At 47.0% G+C, this 15592-nt stretch overlaps 1 protein-coding gene and 1 long non-coding RNA gene across 2 annotated transcripts in view; one reads left to right on the forward strand and one right to left on the reverse strand.

Moving 5' to 3' along the window:
* PRRX2 (paired related homeobox 2) overlaps positions 1–15592 on the forward strand; it is a 68895-nt gene that overhangs the window by 27048 nt on the left and 26255 nt on the right. The window lies entirely within an intron of this gene.
* On the reverse strand, positions 51–6951 carry LOC122463155. The gene is made up of 3 exons (XR_006286218.1): positions 6577–6951; positions 4002–4126; positions 51–450 (listed from the first exon to the last, which is right to left on the reverse strand). It is a non-coding gene; the product is annotated as an uncharacterized LOC122463155 (long non-coding RNA).

Consider the following 15592-nt stretch of genomic DNA (forward strand, 5'->3'; position numbering starts at 1 on the left):
CCAGAGCGACTCTCAGTTTACACTGTAATTTTCAATCACTTTGCGGGGGGGCGGGGGGGGTGTTGGATTAATCACCTCTCCCTCCCCCCTAAAGCTCGCGGTGTCGAGCTAAATCAGGACCCAAAAGGAGATGCGAGCGGCGCCGTGGAGGATCATTTCGATCTTCCCTGGCGCGGTCCGTGTGGAGAGCGGGTCTGATTCACGGCGAAAACATGAATCGTAAACCCTCGGCAGCCAAGAGGGGCGAATTGCACCGAATCAGCATTTCCAGGGAGACGGGGCGTGTGCCTCCAGACCGCCGGTTGTCGACATGACTGAATCCTGGTTCGAAATCTTCCCTGCCCTGGGTGATATTGACACGAGTCGCGTTATCCCACAAATGCTAAAGCGACCTGGAGGGCCAAGGGAGCTGTGTGTCAGGGAAGGGTCCTCCAGCCCCCAGTTAGTGCCCTAAAAATATGATCAAATGGATTTTACCACCTAATCCGAGCCATAAACTTCAGAAGGAAAGTCTGGACCGTGTAAAACTTTTATTCAATACCTTTGCCTTTTCACGGAGCGCTTATTACAAAGACACCTTTTATAGCTTCAGTCCTGGAGTATCACAGACCCCCGCGTGTCTGTTCAGAGCCAGGAACGTTCACACACGTTTCTGTGTAGACAATGTCCACGTAATTTGCTCTTGGGGAGTGTCACACACCTGTATGTTTGCCTTTAGAGTGTGCATATGCCACATAAATATGAATTGTACATTATATACTAATTGATCACATCGAGGTATATTGATTCTATTTGTTTTTATTTGGTAATCCTTTGCTCTATTTTTTGTCAACCATTTAGACTTTGAGAGAGAAGCACTCTATAAATAATAATTATATATAAACAAGCTTCACTCAACAGCTTTACATACATTGCTTCTAGCCATGAAGATCTGGCTTTGCCTGCTAAGACTAAGGTCTGGCAAATGAAAGTGAAGGCAGGTCCTTCAAAGTTTTAACAACAAATATTAGAGGATTTAAGTAGGGCAGCTGATTAAATCCTAACATCATTTGTCTCCTGGAGATTGACTAGGCTGGGAGTTGAGGTCACAATTAATGGAATCTGATGATCTGAATCGAGTTCTCAGTGGCTCGGATTTGACATCCCCAGATCTCCACAATTTTACATGGCTGACAATCTCTTAAAAATAGAAGAGCTGGGTGTCAGGACTAAGATACATTAGCAGAGCGAGGGCAGCATGCAGAAGGCCTGGTTACACCAGTGCAAATCCAGAGTAACAACACTGACTTCAGGTTTCAGAGTAGCAGCCGTGTTAGTCTGTATTCGCAAAAAGAACAGGAGGACTTGTGGCCTTATTGGGATCCAGGAAGTGGGCGGGCGAAGCTCGCCAGGAGGACTTGTGGCACCTTAGAGACTAACCAATTTATTTGAGCATAAGCTTTCATGAGCTACAGCTCACTTCGTCGGATGCATTCAGTGGAAATGGTAACACCCATTGTTTCATGTTCTCTATGTACATAAATCTCCCCACTGTATTTTCCACTGAATGCATCCGATGAAGTGAGCTGTAGCTCACAAAAGCTTATGCTCAAATAAATTGGTTAGTCTCTAAGGTGCCACAAGTCCTCCTGTTCTTTTTGCGAACACTGACTTCAGGGGCTTTATTCCTGAGTCACACTTAATCAGAATCTGTCCCATTGTGTTGAAGCACAAAATACTATTGCCAACTGCATTGACATAATGGGTTCCTAGGGGCAGTGATTAAAACCCTCCCCAGGCAATGTTTTCCCATTATAGGTCTGAACTCCAGCCAATATTTTATGCCTTTATACCATCTACACACTACAATGCATCCTTAAACTTGGTGTACTGTAGTAGTCCTTCACCAGCCTTGAAAGCTGTAAATAATTGAGTTGAAAGGGCTGGGTTTGAAGTGGAACTGGGTTTAGTTAACTTCCTGTGGTTAAGCCCCCAGACTGGTTTACACAGGCAATGTTTGGACTTACAAGGGCCAGCACTCCCCCTCCCCTGTGGAGTTTAACAGCCTGCAGCATAAACTCCAATAACGCAGCCCACAGATGGAACAAGTTAACCAGGAAGGAGAAATAAGGCATGGAACTGCATCATTTCGGGCAGGACAGAAATAGAGGCTAAAGGCATCCCAAATACTTAAAGTCTGCAGTGGAAGAGGAGCAAATGGTCAACGGTTTGTCTTTGGGATGGGCAATACGATAGGCCATGCATTCTACAGAGAGGTGATCAGTTCTGTTGAATGGGCAGAGTGGAAGAGAACACGCTTCCTCTCCCTCCCTCCGCTATATAGAGATCTTAGTCCCAAACACCAATGTTTGCTTCCTTTCAGGTTTCCCTCCGGCTAATCTGAGCCATTCTGCAGCCTAGTGATTGTGGTTTTGCTGCTCCTTAGACCCAAGTTTCTGTTTTGGAGACCGATATTGTTCCTGGCTGCAGTATGGAAAGGAGGTGTGGGGGAAATGGAGATAAATTACAAAGCCAAGACAAGGGAATAATTTATCAGTAGCCTTAGTTATAAAAAAAATCTCTTGTAGTTAAAAGTACAATGGCAGGGGTTCCAGAGGAAACTGACAGGAAGACGTTTATGCTAGAGACTTACTTTGTATGACAATCAGTCGGGCTCACTAGGACAATTTATAGCATTATTCGTAGATGGAGACATCAAAAGCTTTGGTTTAGAAGAAGTGTAGCCCTAGTTTTCCAAATGTGACCAGTGAGTTTGGAGGCACAAATTGGGACATCTTAAAGGGTCCTGATCGTCAAAAGGAGCCAAGCGCCCACCCTTAAAAACCAGGCCATTTTAACTTGTCTTAAATTGGGGCCCCAAAAATCACTAGTTACTTTTGAAAATCTTGGTCTTAAACTTTTGAAGAAACTGTATTAGTAACAGAATCCTCAGTTCAGTGCATCTGACGTTGTCTGGTAGGGGATTTGTGTTGGCCGGCTGTAATTTATTATGTAAAATAAGACTTTATGAGGTAAGAAGTCGGCCTATACGGTGGCTTTTAATGCTCACGGATCACAGTGCATTTTCGTATGAAAAATTCAGTTCTTTCACTCCATAAGGGAGGTAAAAGATTGTCTTTTCAAACTTTACACAATATAATCTAACCCTCCATCATGCAAAACATTTGCCACCAGGGCAACAATTATGGGGGCAGACATCAGAAAGGGGGAGCAATGAGGTGAACTCTGTCTCTTTGTTCTTCATCCCTCTTCTCCTCTTATGGGTGTCATGACTAGTTCTTTGCAGGTTTCCTTGCTCCAGTCAACGCTTAACCACTATAACACGTATAAAGTCACTTAGCTCATAAGAACTTCCAGGGGCACTATCTCAAGTAGAGACCTGTAGTTTATATCCAGCATTCAGACCCAGAGAGGGAGGTTTTAAATCCTAGCCTGTAAGAGGAGGGTGTTGTGACTTCTATGAGCCGTAAGCTTGATTTCTTTAAGAGGAAAAAATAGGGGAAAATATATTCCTAGAGCACTGGAAGACACTCGGATGTAAGGAAAGGATGAGACACATGGAAATAAGCTTTGGAACCTTTGGAATGGCATACATGTCTAATTGTTTACATAATCCAAGGTACACCACACACTTCCATGCAGCAAAGGGAAAAGCGGGATCTTTCAGGGGCACTTAGACAGCTTCAGCAGCTCTTCAGATTTTATTAGTCTTGTAAGTGAACAACAACTAGGGGAAATGTCCTTTCCCGGAAGCCACTTCTTCCTTACTTGTTACAAGTGTAATATGGCTGGCATGTCCCTTTTTTCGTCTGCAGTCCTTGTAGTAGTGGACTTTAGAATCCAATGTCTTTTCATCCCTAACTACTAGGACCCTAGATATAATGTTCATGATGTTTTAATTGGTACAAACACTCTACACAGTACCTTCACAGAAGAATACATGTAATAAATGTATTTTAAACTTTGGGGGAGGGGGAAAAATCAGTTCTGCTTTCACTTACCTTCTAAGATATTAACTTGGGATTCCTTGTTTCCCTAGTAGTATCACAGACATTCATGAAACATGTCCCTGATACTTCTATGGGTACCATCAAACACCAAATCCTGAACGCCGGACTGGGCAAGTCTGTGAAGGAAGTGAACAGATTTTCAAATAGATTGCTCTCTTACAAGTGTATTTGCACCTTTGAAGTCTTACTTTATATTATTGTTAATAGTCTGGGACTTCTTTAGAGAAACTGCGTTTCAGATTTTGATCTTCAAACTTTAGTAAACTTTACTAGAGGTATTCCTGTGGCCCCCAGAGAAGTTAGGATGCTGGGCCTTAAGTTCACCTGGTGGCTGAACTTTATAGAAATTAAAGAAGCACCCAGACCAAACCCCTGGATTCAGCTTTTTTCTCCAGACTTTGCATAGTTCAAATCTAAAAGATTTTGCAGCTGGCCCTTTTAGATTTGCAATGGGCTGAGCCCCAGATGAACACTCCCAAACTTTAAATGAGCTGAATTTCACAGTCATGCCCATTCCTCAGAGAAAGGCCAGGGCAAGGAGGAGGAGGCAGGGACCTCTGGATTCACACCCCTCTCACTCCAGAGGGGAGAGAGTTGCAAATGCAGACTCTGAACGGCTTTTTCAAGAACTACCATGTTTCCGGGAAGCTCAAAACCAGGGCCTTGTGAGATGCAATGGATTAGCCCAGTTATTAAATGGGGAACCTGCAGCTACAATAAAGGCAGGGGGTAGGCAAGCCACAAATCAATCTATCTAGGTATTTATACTGTCTAGGGCCTTATGCACCCCCTGCCCTCTTTCCCATCGACTATGAGTGCCTGGCAGGCATTTAACACAGAAGTAATCACTATGGTATGGAGGCAGACACTGTACTAACAGTTTGCAACCCTCAGTTAAGACACTACACTGCACACAGCCCAGCAGAGGGTTGTTGTTTTGTTTTTTTTTTAACACAACAGCTGCACTGGGGGCAGTGAGTCCTACATAGCCCGGGGGTGTGCGGCTCGCTCTCTGCAGGGCCAGGTGTTAATTCAGCAGGGAGTTATCAGTGGTTGGAGGCGCCGGCTCTGGGGAAGTGTCTTGCGTGTGGACGCGTGTCTGCACCGCTGGAGCAATACCCATGTTGCTAAGGGCTGCTGATCCCAGGGGGCGTGCGGAGCCTGCCCTGAAGTTAATCCCCAGACCTCGGCTCTCTTCCCTTCCGGTGCGCGGTGTGTGGCTCGGCTTTCCCTGGAGACGGCGGGACCCGGGCGATAACGCCCTTTGCCAGCCCCGAGAGAGAGCCGAGACGGGTGCCCGGCCTGCAGAAATGCCAGCCCGCCCTCCCCTTCGGAGCGCGGCTAATAAAGCCGCTTTTCAGCTGCGGCTGCAGTGACAGATCAGGAAGAATTGCATGAGTCTATTAAAGGCTGTGTGTCTCCGAGTGAAGTCTGTGGCTAAGCCAGGCGCCAGGCTCTCACATTGAACCAGATGTGGAGAGGCGCCATCCCTTCCAGCCACTGAATCCGAGAGGCTGCAGCCCTCACACGCAAGGAAACTGGCGCGCACATGGCAGGGGAGCCAGGGGATTGCTCCGGCGAGCACATGGCGCGGGGCTGCAGCGAGAGGACGCGCAACCCTCCTCCGGGCAAACGAGGAGCTGCCGGGGGCACCGGGGGGCGCATGCACGATACAAGCCAGGGATGCGCGCGAGGCATTGCATTGCCCTAGCCAGCCAGCCGGCTCCTGGCCAGGCTGCACCGAGCCTGTCTGGCTAGCGGGGTATCCAAACACTGCACGCGCAGCCCTGCCAGGGGGCCAGGCTGCTCCGCTCCAGTCTGCCGCGCCGTGCACGGCGTTGCAAGAGCTGAGCGGGACGGGGGTCCTGCTGCAGGCACTGCGCCGCCTTCCCTAAACCGAGCCCCGCCGCTGGGCATTGCTCGGGTCACTGCTAACCTGGGCAATTCCCCGCGGCCCCCCCCCCCAGCGTCTGCCTCCTGTCACCCCCGCGGCTGGCCGAGCCGGGGTGGGGGGGGCAGGCGTCTGGCCCTGGGATCAAGGCGGGCCGCGGGGGGCTTGCGGCGCAAAAGCAAGGCGAGGCGCCCAGCTGTGCGGCGAGCAGCCCCCGGGAGAACGAGCCCAGCCCCCCTGCCCGGGGCGCGCGGCCACGGCTGGGTCCCACTGCTGATAAATAAGGGGGGAGAACTCAGCCCCTCACCCTGACGGGCAGACCCGCCGCGAGCCCTGTTCTCCTAGCCCGAGATGGAACACCTGGTCCCGGAGACGTCCCTCGCCTACCCCCGCCCTTTGATTTTTGGTACGAGCTGCAGCGGCGATCGGCCCGTTTGCAGAACTTGCGTTCAATACCTGGCTCTCGGTCCGTTTCATACCGTTTTTTCCTCCCAAAGAAGGGGGGTGGGGGGAATAAACCACCAGAGCTTCAGTTGCATGTGATGACTTGGCTTAATATTTAAGGAAATGCTCCAGAGAGAGAGAGATGCAGAGGGCCTGTTTTAATTACTTGCAATAATTAAAAAACAAACAAACAGGGGCTGAGGGAGTAAAGGTGGATCGTTTATAACACACCTGCAAACAGGGTTCACTGATCCGTCTGATCCGTCACTGTTTTGTTACTTACTTCTTTGCAAGCTAAGGATCTTTGTACAGTTCTTAAAAAAACAACAACAACTTGGGAGGGTCTTGGAATGCATGATTGCTTCTCCATCTAGGTAGAGAGAAGGAGCTGCATTGGGTTGCTTCCATTTTGCTTTTATTTTCCTGTTTATTCAGCAACCAGAGTGCTCAACAAATCAACCCTAAGCTTTTAAGGTGTCTTCATTGGTATTAAATCTGCAAAAGGTGGAGGAATACATCTTCCAATTATCTTTTTATAGTTCCTTCTCTTTAAAAATACTCTCCAGAGAAGCTCCAAAATACACCCACAACTCACAATAAAAAAATACACCTAGCCTTGGGGTCATAACTGTAGAGTTGCGTATTTATGGCTGGGGTTTGCAAAGAATAGAGTTTAGTCCTTTGAATGTCAATAAGCAACATGTAGGCATCATGTGTTATAGATTAGCTTAAAATGACTTGAGCATTGATTTTAAACAGGCAGTTAAGACCATATTAACTACACCAACTTTCTTACAAGCCTTATTAATAAAACCTCCAATTATTAAAAATACAGGAATTAGATAATATATTGTCTTGCTCAGATCCTGGGCCATTTGTTGCCATTTATGTTCTTTGTTTGCATTTCCTGCACTTCCTTCACAGAGTCAGTTTCAGCTTGGTTTCTGGTTATTTTGTTTCTGGTTCTTTATGGGTTAGCTCATGTCCAAGTTTTGGGATTGTAAATACTGCAGGGAAATTTTTTAATTAAAAAAATAACTGTTTCAATTTAAATGGAAAGACACTGAACCATTTATCTGAGTTTTAGGGGGCTTATAAAACATAAAACAAATGTTGAAATTAAACTACCAGACAATGTCCTTTTAATGAAGCAAATAACCACTAAATGTGATCCATTTAGTGAACATTTTTTGACAAGCTTTTTGTCATTGTCATTGTCATTTTATTTATTTATTTATTTATTTATTTATTTATTTATTTATTTATTTATTTATTTTTAGGAAAAAGCAGCTCATTTATAGATCTGGGGCCGATTCCCACAAATCCTTACTCACACACAACCCTGACAAACACAAATAATCCAGTTCAAGTCAATGGGGCTATACACATAAACAAAGATTCTGCAGACTCAGGCCCATAATCCTGCATTCAACAAGTTTACAGTGTTATAACCCTTGGGGCCCAATCCTGCACAGAGCTGAAGGCTCCTTCTGCAAGATGCAGATGGGCACCTATCTGCATCTTTAGACTCCTAAATAGCATGGAGCTCCGAGCACCCTCTGCTCCTGTGAACTTCAATGAGAATTGAAGGTGCTCAGCACCTCACAGAATCGAGCCCTCTGCTAGCAGTCACAACATGTGGGCTGCAAAATGTGCTTATGCCAATTGCATTGTTGGCTCAGGGAGGAGATGGCAAGAGAGAGAACGCAAATGTAACTACAGTTATCTACCACAGTTGTCAAAGCTAGCCTAGGGAATCAAAACCAGGTTGCTGATTAAATTCAACCCTCATTAGACAACTTGTCCCAAGGGTGAAAAATGTTTTAAAACGCTTTGCCTATTTCAGGTAAGGCCCGGCCCCCAACCCTTTTCCTGTGGGGCTACATGCAAAGAGCTTTGGCTCCCTCCCAGTTGCACTCTGACAGTCTGAATGGACACGAACGAAAATTGATACTCCAATAAATGTTTTCATATGGGGCACATCAGAAGAAGGAGGTCACCTTGTGTTTACTTTGTCAGTGGTTTTTCCCTTGCAAGATTTGGTACTTTGGCCTCTTACTTTTCCCTTTGGAGGAAAAAAAAAGAAGAAAAAAAAAAGAGAAATTGTAACAATTATCCCAGTTTGATATTAAAAAGCCCTCTTCCATTTGTGTAGGTTATATACACTGATATGGAATTCTGGCTGCATGTCCTGTCTGTATGGCTTTTTCTTGGGACCCAGGGGTTTCTGTTATACCAGGTGTATATAAAGGAGGAATGTTTCTGGTAAGTGTGTATGGCAAAAAGCTATTTATTTCAATTAACAAAATATAAGTTTAACACTCTGATTCTGGGAGTAAAACGTCCAAGGCTTTGGGACCTTTGGTAGTACAGTGGGAGAGAGAATTAGCACATTCCTTAATGCCTTTCACTCTGGAGAGCCAGGTTCAAAGGTGAATTAGGTCACCAAACACAAATAAATTATAGTTGTGAGTCTCCAGGGAATCTTTGGTCTCATCTGCAGACACGGCAGTCTCCCAGGCCTGGCTGAGCAGACGGTGCTCCAGGTAGCAAAGTGGTGAATAATGAGATGAGGTGGCTGAGCAGCAATGGCCTGCTAATCCAGTGTGCTCTGCGCATCTGGGTTTGAATCCCACCTTTGGTGAATCTGGTTCTCAGATAAGATGATCTCATGGTCCCTTCTGGCCTTTTGAAGTCAAGGTGAATTGGCAGAGCTGTGAGGAGGAGCGGGTCTGGAATCGCAGAGGACATTGCAGGTCAGGTCTCAGGGGCTTTGGTAGAGTTGTGCATAGTGGAAATTTGCCTACACTGCTTGTGGCTTTAACCAGTGTTCCCAGCCCTTCTCTTTCCCGGAGCCCTGTGTTCACTCTCTGTTGTCCTGGGGAACAAGTGAATCCTCAGCATCTCTGCAAGTGGTGGACAGGCCATAACTAAGCACAGACACTCAAGAGCAGCCTCTGGGAGCCACATGGGCCTTACAATCACTCCTCTTAGGAGTCCCAGGAACATAGGCTGAAGCCTCAGAGGGAAAGCCATTCTCATGGTGCACAGTCCCCAAGGCGGAGCACTCACTCTGTCCTTCGATCGTATGGAGAAGACACATGAGATGGGTCAATCCTAGGCCCCTTCCTGCTGTTCTCATAGGCCATTCTTGCCTTTTCTCATCTTCCCAATGGTAAAGCAGGGGCCGTGCGAGGAACTTAGGAAGGGAAGGCCATCCGACTCTTGTTACTTCAGAATCTATTCTGAGAGCCACTCGCTGTGTTTCCAGTTCCAGGGGTGGGTTAAGCTGACTCGGTGCTAGGAGGTCAGAACCACCAGAGCCCATGGCAATATTGGGACCATATAGTCCCCTGCCTGCATTTTGCATGCCCATGAGTTGCTTGGACTGCCCCGCGGTCGGTTGGGCTTCCTAAGAGCTTCCCTGTCCACCACCACCGCAATGTCACAGCACCCCTTGCTGCTCAGCTTTTTGCTCACCTGCTGCCTCAGGGAGCGTGAGCAGGGTGGGCCGGAGTCACTCACATGGCCAGCTGCCGCTGCCCACATGAGCCAGACAGACTGAAGGCCAGCAACATGGTTGCTGTTTCATCTCCGCCCAGCAGCCATGCAGCCTGGGGCACATCACATGTCCTGGTGGGATAGGAGGGGGTGAGAAGGGCAGGGGCACATTCACTCTTGTCCCCACCACCACCAGCATCTTGTGTCAGTCCCTGACTTTGCCCCCTGGCTGTCTACACACCGGCGCTTTCTGGGAAATTGCACGTCTATCCTAGCACCAGTGCAATTGACGTAGACCAGCCATTCTCACTGGCACATCAGTTGGACCTGCTCGGTGCCTGAGCGAGTGGCCAATGGTTGCAGAGGGAGCCTGTGTCAATTCCTGGCTCCCAGTCCTCTGCTCATACCTCTAGGCAACACCTCTGGTGGTGGAGTTTCCATCACTGGCCGTTTTTTAAACGAAGAGTAGATGTTTTTTTTTAAAAAAACTGCTCTGGTTCAAACAGGAATTACTGGGGGGACGTCCTGAATTACGCAGGAGGTCAGACTAGGTTATCACAGGGGTCCCTCCTGGCCTTGGAATCTGTGAATTCAATCTCTCTACATCATAGATTTATAATTATCCTGGGAGAAATTCTGCTCCTACTGACCTCAGTGGCAAAAATCCCATTGACTTGAATGAGGCCAGGATGTCCCCTGTATTGAGGGGCCATGTGGCTTCAGGGGGAACGGCGGTATAAACCCCAGTGAACTCCTGCAGTTTGGGGTTGGTCTGAAAAATAACACGGTGCCTGTTTCCTTGCCCCACCCCCATTTGATATAATCTGATGCTCTTCCAGTTTGCAGCAAGCACCAGTGGGTGTGCTGATGGTCTGCTTTCCAAACACCTGCCCCCTAAAGCGCTGTTTCCCCCTGTAACCACTATCTTCCTTTTGTGGATTCCTTATCGTAAGCTAAACAAGGTTTTGGTTTAACCTAGAAACAGTTAAAGGGGCTGGGTTTTGAAGAGATACGAGCCCACTTATTAAAATGAATGTTTTACAATAAATTTGGCAAGAGGCCACCGACCTCAAATGAAAACCAGATTGAAGGACAGCGACTCCGTGCGCAGAGCGAGGGTTTTCAGAATGCGTGTTTGCGCCCACCGAGTTGTCCTCACAGACCGTGCGGGCCAGATGACTCCCAGGCATGGAAATGTGCTGGCCCTTCCCCCGTGATCTTCTCTACGTCCCCGGCCAAGATTTTCAAAAGCGAGTTCAGGCACCTCCGCTTTGGGGGGGAGGGGGGGGGGAACTTGACTTGAGACACCCAAAAGGGGCCTGAGTCGCAGAGGGTGGGATGCTCAGGACGTTCTGAACGTCAGGGGCCTTTAAGGCATCTCAGGTTACACACCAAAAATCCCTGAAAATCTTGGCCTTTAACCGGACAAGCACGGTCATGGCGCTAGGCGGTGAGGCTCACGCTATGCAAACTGCAGTGGCAGTAAGAGACTCCAGGAAACTACCCTAGAAGAAGGGAGTATATGTTAGTACCTGATGGCAGTTTGTTCTTGGCAGTCTCCCTAATGCAATTAGGTCTCTTCTTTAACCTGGAGGGGCAGTGTTGGATTTCAGTGCCAGATGCCATTCTGGCCTGGTTTGCTGTGGGCTTCTCCCTATAATGCCTATTAAATTTCAAGAGACCATGTTTTGGGAGGGGTGGGAGCACTGTGCCAGGGGCCCCTGGTTGGAAGCCAGGGCTTTGCATAATAGTCTTACTATGCAACACATACTGGATTTATTTTTGGTATGCAAAATCTCTGCCAACTATTGACATCCTACTGGGGTGAGGGACCCACCGATCTCTATACTGTCAATAGCAATGTGTTCTGGGGTGGCTAGTTATACTGCTCGTCTATTCAAATTTGAAACAAGAAGAAGTTAAATACAAAAAGTGACATTAAAACATACTGTAGCCGATGGCAGTGTGACCTAGTGGATAGAGCAGCAGATTGGGACTCAGGAGAGCTGGGTATGCACTGAATTGCATGACCACATGGTCAACAGGTTCAAACCAGGGCGCTTGGCAGTAGGCACCGAGATCTGTATTTAGGTCTCAGTCCTGCAATGGCCTAAGTGTGAGCGGATCCTGGCACCCATGTGGTGTTCCATTACAGTCAGTGGGTGCAGAATTAGGCCTTCATGGAGCTCATGGCAGTTTGGAGGTGTTGGCCAAGATCTACAAAGGGATTTAGGCTCCTCCAGCATCGAAATCAATGGGAGTTAAGCACCCTTTGAGCACCTGGGCCTTCAGTTACCTAATTTAATTGACTTTGGGGCGGGGGGTATGCGTGCTTGGCCCCTTTAAAAGTCAGACTACTTAGTTAAGGGCCTCAGTATGGACTGGGGGGGAGCATAAATGTAGACACCTGAGTTTGTAAACGTTGCCATTGACCAGCGTCTCAGTTCCTCCAGGAAGTACATTTCTTAACCACTTACGGAAAAGAGCTTTCCAGTAAAATAACCGAAAGATTTCAATGGAGCATGTCTGCAAAACAGCAAAGGCTTCCATTTTCAGTGATTCAGCGGGGGAGACCCTTCTTAACAGTCATTAATGCCTCAGTTCATTCCCCACACACCACAGGTCACCCGTCATGTCAGGGGATCACCAGAAGGATGTTAGTACCTCTGCAGTTTTGCAGGGAGACCCGCAAGGTCACAGGTCAGGCTACAGTGGCCTAGCTCTGAAGCACCCATGCTAATGATCAGACGATAAGGGCAGACTTTGGCTGTGATCCTACATGCACCGGGATTCTGTACGGGTCGGAATGTTGTCAAGAATGAAAGCAGGCCGACTGGGTCCTATTCCCACTTTGCTCCTTGTCTTATTAGGCAAGTCACTTCTCTTCTTTGTCCCTCGATCTCTCCACCTGTGACGTGGGGACAAGAACACAACACCCACCCCGCAGAGCTGCAGGGCTAATCCAATGCAGAGAGGTTGTGAGGTTGAGCTGTAAAATGTCTTGAGAGCCTTGAAATAGTAGCTGCAGGGGTAGTACAACGTACCATGGTTATGTACACACACGCACAGGGTGGCGATGGATAGCATCGGCTCTGAGACAGAGCTGCAACCAGGCCTCCTTTATTAAGAGTCAGAATCGATCATACTTACTCACAGCAGAAGCCATTCGCACATCTGTTAACTATCACCAGCATTGTCATTCTCTCACTCTGCTATTTTTTTCCCTTACTAATTTTAAAACTTAAGAAGCAAGACATAATGCACCGCATAAAACGTGTTAGCAAGACAAGGAGACTAAATTAGTCCCAGGTGGGTCAGCGTGGGGCTGTTTCCAGGGGCCCAGTTTTAGCAGCACGGCATCCCTGTAAGTAACGTGCGGAGCTGACAGGGTGCAGGAGAGACCAAGAGTCGGTTCCCTTCTGCCATGAGATTGTCTCCTGGCCTGGAGACTAAGGAGAAACCCATCAGCAAGTTACTCTGCGCCCTGTGAGCGTTCATTTTAGAAGGGATGCGCGGATGCCCTTTTGATGGTCCAGCGTGCTTTGCAGCAGGGGCTGGTAATTACTCTGGACAACTAAACTGAAGTTCCTGACCACATCCACCCACCATTTTGTATTTGGGCTGATCCGACCTTTCACACTGTCCCTCAGTGCCTTGGTCAAGGTGACAGTGGCCAGTGCCGCCCTACAGAAATGGAGGCTCCTTTCGGAGGACTTGTTCCAGTTTGGTCAGCAACAGGCAGTAGCTGTTTTGGGTTTTTTTTTATTAATCTTCCATCTCCAGCAAGAAGAGCTAAAAGGGGCACAAAGGACTAGTGAACATAGGAGGGGTCCGGAGAGCTCGATTCTCTTTCAACCTCTATCACTGACTTCCTCTGTGACCGTGGGCAAGTCAGAGAATCGTAGGACTGGAAGGGACCTTGAGAGGTCACTAGTCCAGTCCCCTGCACTCATGGCAAGACTAAGTATTATCTAGACCATCCCTGACAGGTGATTGTCTAACCTGCTCTTAAAAATCCTCAATGATGGAGATTCCACAACCTCCCTTGGCAATTTATTCCAGTGCTTAACCACCCTGACAGTTAGGAAGTTTTTCCTAATGTCCAACCTAAACCGCCCTTGCTGCGATTTAAGCCCATTGCTTCTTGTCCTATCCTCAGAGGTTAAGGAGAATAATTTTTCTCCTTCCTCCTTGTAACAACCTTTGATATACTTGAAAACTGTTATCATGTCCCCTTTCAGTCTTCTCTTCTCCAGACTAAGCAAACCCAGTTTTTTCAATCTGCCCTTGTAGGTCGTGGTTTCTAGAGCTTTAATTATTTTTCTTGCTCTTCTCTGGACTTTCTCCAGTTTGTCCACATCTTTCCTGAAATATGGCACCCAGAACTGGACACAATATTCCAGTTGACGCCTAATCAGCGCGGAGTAGAGCGGAAGAATTACTTCTCGTGTCTTGCTTACAACACTTCTGCTAATACATTCAAGAATGATGTTGGCTTTTTTTGCAATAGTGTTACACTGTTGACTCACATTTACCTTGTGATCCACTATGACCCCCAGATCCCTTTCCACAGTGCTCCTTCCAAGGCAGTCATTTCCCATTTTTCATGTGTGCAATTGATTGTTCCTTCCTAAGTGGAGTACTTTGCCTTTGTCCTTACTGAATTTCATCCTATTTTCTTCAGACCATTTTTCCATTTTGTCCAGATCATTTTAATTTTAATCCTATTCTCCAAAGCATTTACACCCCTTCCCAGCTTGGTATTGTCCACAAACCTTATAAGTGCACTCTCTATGCCACTGTCTAAATCATTGATGAAGATATTGAACAGAACCGGACCCAGAACGGATCCCTGCAGGACCCCGCTCAATATGCCCTTCCAGCTTGACTGTGAACCACTGATAATTACTCTCTGGGAACAGTTTTCCAACCAGTTGTGCACTCACCTTATAGTAGCTCCATCTAGATTGCATTTTTTTTAGTTTGTTTATGAGAAGGTCATGCGAGACAGTATCAAAAGCCTTACTAAAGTCAAGATATAGCACGTCTACCACTTCCCTCCATCCACAAGGCTTGCTACCCTGGCAAAGAAAGCTATTAGGTTGGTTTGACAGGATTCATTCTTGACAAATCCATGCTGATTGTTACTTATCACCTCATTATCTTCTAGTGTTTGCCAATTGATTGCTTAATTATTTGCTCCATTATCTTTCTGGGTACTGAAGTTAAGCTGATTGGTCTGTAATTCCTCAGGTTGTTCTTATTTCCCTTTTTATAGATAGGCACTATATTTGCCCTTTTCCAGTCCTCTAGAATCTCTTCCATCTTCCGTGACTTTTCGAAGATAATTGCTAATGGCTCAAATACTTCCTCAGTCAGCTCTTTGATGTATTTCATCATGCCCTGGTGACTTGAAGACATCTAACTTGTCTAAATAATCTTTAACTTGTTCTTTCCCTCTTTTAGCCTCTGATCCTAGCTCATTTTCACTGGCATTCACTGTGTTAGACGTCCGATCGCTACTAACCTTTTAGGTGAAAACTGAAACAAAAAAGTCGCTTAAGACTTCCACCATTTCCACATTTTCTGTTATTGCTCCCCCCCCCCCCCCGGCACATTGAGTAATGGGCCTACCCTGTCCTTGGTCTTCCTCTTGCATCTAATGTATTTGTAGGAAGTTTTCTTGCTACCCTTTATGTCTCTACCTAGCTTAATCTTCTTTTGTGCCTTGGCATTTCTAATTTTG

The sequence above is a fragment of the Chelonia mydas genome, chromosome 16 (genome assembly GCF_015237465.2).
Source record: "Chelonia mydas isolate rCheMyd1 chromosome 16, rCheMyd1.pri.v2, whole genome shotgun sequence".
Lineage (NCBI taxonomy): Eukaryota > Metazoa > Chordata > Testudines > Cheloniidae > Chelonia > Chelonia mydas.